Source organism: Cupressus sempervirens, chromosome 1 (genome assembly GCF_028749045.1).
Source record: "Cupressus sempervirens isolate cs-2001-9-10 chromosome 1, ASM2874904v1, whole genome shotgun sequence".
In the NCBI taxonomy this organism is placed as follows: domain Eukaryota; kingdom Viridiplantae; phylum Streptophyta; class Pinopsida; order Cupressales; family Cupressaceae; genus Cupressus; species Cupressus sempervirens.
Genome location: NC_143118.1, coordinates 401717667 through 401723666, shown reverse-complemented (window position 1 = coordinate 401723666; position 6000 = coordinate 401717667).

Genomic DNA, 6000 nt, shown 5'->3' with positions numbered 1-6000 from the left:
CATAATCTAGCATCAAATTCCTATATCTCAGAAAACAATACATGACATGAACTAAAAATCTGCCCATAAATGGGTGTGTGGCCTTCACTGCTAGAGCTTAGCTCGATAGACCGAAAGCAAAACCATCAACAACCCTAGTTTCAACAGTAGAACTGGAACCTTGCTGGTATTACCCAAAGCAAACTACCAATAACCTTGCAAACAAGAAAAAGGAAGAAAGATATAGGAGAAGAGTTGATTCCTGGATCTGATCAAAACATGACACTTGTCCATTTGGAAAACCTTCTTAACAGGTTAAAACAACTCTCTAATCTCTCCCCTCAACTGGTGAATCAAATCTTCATCATTTGGCCTTCCAAATGCAAAAATATCTCATATATTTTGGTTGAAAAGATAACTGATTTTGATTCCTGATCTGGAACTAAAAACCAAAGCAAAAATTAGTTAGATGACTTCCAAAATGTAATATAATCTTTTCAAACTTGTTTTTTCCACATTCAAGCTTTAACAAGCCTTTATATATGCCTCCAAATTGATTTTGACATCCCATGATGAATTCTACCCCTTTTGCTGAGAATGCCCCAAAATTTACAAAACTACTTATAGACTGAACCGATGGATTGCTGTGCAAAATCTGACCTCAAAACTGGAAAATTCAACTTCTCTCGGTTCCAACGATATGCTACACTGCACATTTTTGATAAAAATCACCCCTATTATGGCCATTTGAAATTCAGGCTCCTGGACTATGAACAGGCATTAAAAATAAAAATTTAAAATTAAAAAAATTATATAGTCAAAACTATATAAAACTTCAAAATATTTCAATTTTTCATTCTGTGCGTTTGAAGCATCTCAATTTCTATTTGAAATTCAATTCTTTACTTTCTCCCTCAATCTGCTATTGTTATGTGATAGGTCCCTATTGGCTTGGACCCATCTTGAAATATTTTTAATTAATTAATTAAATAATTCCTGCTCGTAGCATTGGAGGCTCTCATTTCTCCATTTACGCTTATACGTGAATGATATATTAATATTTTATTTATATTTCATTCCATCCTTCTCCTGTAGCAACAGAGCCTTTTAAATCTTCCTTCCCAACCATACACTCACCTTTGATATTTCAAATCCTTTTACGCCTTTACGTTTCACCATTTACACCTTTACGAGCACATGCCACTGTGAACCTTCAGAATTTTCTTTTCGTTCTTACAGGGATATGATTTGGCATATCACCGAGACCCTCTGCAAATCTCCTTTACGTTCTTACGCTGAAGATGTAGCATCAGAGACCCTTAAAAATTTGTTTACGCTCTTACGCGAGCGAATTCCCTTTACGCTCCTATGAGTCGAGCGTAACACCGAAGAAGTTTGAAAATTCCCATCCACTCATACACTTCATCATGATCATTCACCGAGTCAAAACTTTGACTTTGGATCTGTAGGCCCCTCCACGTGGCCGTGGCTTCTAAAAGCCCATGTCCTTAGACATTTTAACTAATGTGTGTTGTATTAAAAAAGTTGAAGAAACCCAAACACAAAAAATATGGGACTAATGTTTTTACTATTCCTCCTTTTGCATATAGCGGCTTCCTCCAGTGTGAGTCTCTATTCTTTTCTTGCAGCTTCAAGCTTGCTTACATGAATGCATTCTTTGTTCTTCCTTTCATGTAGACTGCGGCTTGATGCTGAACACCCCTCATCTTTCAAAACCTCTTTTTTGTAGAATTTTTTTCTGGTTCTTTGAAAATGGCTCCAGAGGCACCTACTAATGTGTTCTGCAATAATGTTGGGGCCTTAGCGAGGGTTACTCCAAGCAAGTGTATGTAACATTTCCTACAGGAGATGGAGATTATGTGAAGGGAGTTGTTGGAATGGTGAAGGGCTTGCACGAGGTTAAGAGAGTGTATCCTTTGCATTTTACTCCTAGCTGGCTCCCAACGGCTTCTTCTACTCTTTCTTCAAAATCTCGATCCTTATAACATACTGCAACCAACTAGATGTACCTCCCCTGCCGCTTTCACTCCATTGTGGGAGCCATGTTTACAAATCTTAGTCCCCTGCCGCTGCTCTTCATTACATGGGCGACTTGTTTCTATGCCAGATTACTTCCTCTTTTTCATGTTGTGAGCTGCCTTCTATGTTTGCTGGATTGCGTGGAAGTCTTTTTTGTTAAGCTGCTTCCTATACTGCCTCAAAATTTGGTACACGCTGTCCTTATCTACAGAAAATGCGAGATTTCCCATAAATAGTGTTGTAACACTGGGAGTTGTTGGGGATTTTCCCTTTATGAATGTAGTTGGACCACCAAATTTTTACCTTGACCAACTACTGTAATTTCCAACCTGATTGCCAGAAGGTGTAAAACACTCTCCATGAGGTCTAGAAAGATTAGGTTTAACACTTCATCCCAAAAGCTCTTCTTTGTAAAGCTTGATGCTCACAAACCAGTCATACAATAAAATTTGCCACCTCTTCATTCTTAAACGACTCCACCTCCATCTATGGTGCACCGATCACCAATATCAAAAGGGTGGGTGACGAATAGAAAGACTACTAATTCGAAAACTGTCTTGCAGGTTTCTTGAAACAAAAATGTGAAAAGCATTATTTGAGAAACTTCAAATACTATAATGTGTGATGTAATGATTCCGAGTAGTAGAAGCCACATTAGTTTGATGCTTGTTCACACCAACATATCCACCATCAATTTTTTAGCGGATTCATGTTTAAAAAACACATTTTGCTCTTCAAAGTGCAAAATGTAGAATGAATTTCATCATCATAAATATATGGTAAATTAGACATTGCCTTGAATTTCATTTGTCTTCTATCCGAAAATTCCATGCCACCTCCAGTAACCTGATTTTCCAACTCTATTTCTAGGAACCATTGTTTTCCTCATTTGTTTTACTTTTGATAGCAACTATATCCCTTCGCAATGGAGACATATTTTCATCTTTAGATCCAAGTAGCTTTGGTGGACACCACTGAGTATCATTGCATGTAATATTTGATGCATTGTCAAAATAAGAAATTGATAATAGAGTAACTTTATTTGTGTTTTGTTCAATCCTTTTGTGCACAGGCATCTGTGAAATTTCACTAAACATTTCTGTTGATACTTCTCTTTGTTTCCTTTTGCAATATGTTTCCCTGTCTGAAAAATAATAATCACCCATTATTTTAGAACCCTCAATGACTTCAATGGAGGACATATCTGTTACAGTAAACTGTTCGGTTCTTATTAAATATGAATATCCATTTGAAGCAATATATTTCACATTTTATCAATCTAGAGAAATCAATTTGGAAAAGTTTAGATGGTATGCAACTCATACAATGAAATATATACAAGAAATATATACAATAAAATATTTCTCTAGAAAGTAGTTGCAATATTTACACCATTGGCAAGATATTCAGTTGCAAACGCAGCCTCCTGTCATTGCTTGACAGTTAGGTGAAAATGCATAATTGACACTAGCTCAAAATAGGACTTCGCCAAATGACTCAAAATCTCAAATTAACTTCATGGAACAGAAGGATAGGTTGAATGGAGGGTGTTAGAAAATTAAACACCTTAGGGGTCTCATAGGTATAGCCGGGTACAATCACATTTATGAGCATTCATAGGGGTTGAATTTCTCAATGGTACTCAAAATTGACCATGCAATTTTTTGTCCCAACACATACCTTGCGTATATCGAGGACACCCCTAGTTGAGCTTGTATATCCTAATTGAAACCTTATAGGATTATTGGTGTGTTCAACGTGCTTAAGTATTCAAAACCCTCCCTATTTGAAGGGGACACACCATCTAAACTTTTCTTGTATATATTTCATTGTATGAGTTGCATGTTATGTTTCAAAAAAATCCAAAAACATCATAAAAGTTCAAAATCCAAAAACATTTCAAAAAATAATAATAACAAAAAGAAGCTCTAGTTTTCCACATCACTTATTCTATTCATCCATTTCATCGGACCCTTCAAAATATTAACCATCCTAATCATTACCTCATCTTCTTAATCATTCAATCAAATCCCTAATCTTCATCCTAGTCATGATTCATAATCCACATCAAGATCCAATTCCCTCATCCAATGATTCATCCTCATGATTCTTAATCCAATCCCTTGTCAAATTCATTCCTTTCTAATCAATTCCCAATTCAATCCATTTACATCTTCATCCAAAATTAATCTTTCTAATTTCATCTATTCAAATCTTCCTCTAATTCAAATTTTCAAAAAAATCTTTGACTTTGGACATAGGAGCATCATTATAAACCTTGGAAAGTAATCCTAACTATCTTGATTGACTTAAATCAATATCATCAATCATCTTTCTCCTTCGTCAAGATTCAATCCAATCTTTAGGAAGAAAAATTTATGCAACATGTGATACTGGATCTTCATCCTTAGCAAACATTGTCATAGCTACACCCTCTCACTTGGGATCATTTGCCCATCATCAAGTATTGAGTCATCTATCTTGTATCCATTCCAACTTGGTATCATTTTTCCATCTCCAAGTGGAAGACGATATCATCATTCAAATCCAACATCCAATTGTTTGCAATACCATAAGGTCTTTATCTACATCAAGGTTATCTTAAACCTTCATCGAATGTCAAATCAAATCTATATCAAATTAAAACAAAGTAAAAAATTGCTCCTAGTCCTAAGGTCATATTTCATATATCATCAAATCTTTTACCACTCCTCATCTAAATTCATGGATAAGAATTGGCTTAACCAACTGGTCAAAGATCTTCAAAGGCAATATGGAGTTATACCTCCCATTCAACCCACGTACCAAATCGATCCTCAAAATTGCATGTCCAATCCTAGTCCATCTCACATTTATTATTCTTCCTCTACCTTTGACAAGGGAAATCCACCTCATTATCCTTCATCCACATATGATTCCCTTCACATCCCACATAATTCCTTGAACATAAATGACATTATCGAAGAAATTGAAGAACTCAAAAATTATATCCTTAGCCCACAAAATGGGGGTCAAAAGAAAAAAAATACCTTCCAAAATATATGTCCTCTTCTCTCATTTTTACAAGTCCATAGTCCTCATGTCCCATCTAACCCAAATCCTCCATGTAATTTCCCATACTTTGAGCTTAATGTCCAAGATCGTCATCCCAATCCCCTACCTAGCTCCCAATCTCCACACAATCCTAATCCTCCAAAACCAACATCATCTCCATCTTGTAATAAGTATGTCTTTGTCCCACAACCATTGGTATAAAGCTTGTCTAAATACAAAACTAGAAATAAAGTGACCCAATCACCCAAAGTCATACACCCAATGCCATGCCAAGAACTCGTTCCAAAGCATGCCATTATGGATTCCTCCTCTCCTTTAGATCCAAGAAATTCCCCATCCCATAATTCCCTTATCCCTCAAAACCCATTTATCCCTCTTAATCCCTCTCATGATCCCCTTCCTAATCAAGATCAAGACATTACCTCTATTTCACCCATTATTGATTCCCCTCCACCTCAAGAGCTAACATCCATTGATCCTCAACTTCATGAAGATGTTCCTTCCACTCCATCCACTAATACTCATCCATGTCAAGATCAAATCACTCCACCTTATGGTTCCATTCCCTCCGCTCCATCATATGATTCTATTCCACCTCATGGTCCAATAATTCCACCACATAATCCCCTTATAAGTCAAGATCAAAGTACCCCTTAATTTATATTTCATGATCCTAATCCATTTGAAGATCCTATTATCCCTCATAATCCCACTCGTGATCCTAATCCTCCACATGATCTTATCACACTTATCCAATCCACTCATGAACCCCATATACATGGACTCGCATTTTGTATTGAAAATAATATCTCATTGAAGAAATAATGTCACAAGATGTTGGTACACCTTTCACTCCTTCCAAATCCAAAATTCCTCCATCCAAACCTAAATGTTCCCATCATCCATATTCCAAGTCCATTTTGGGCC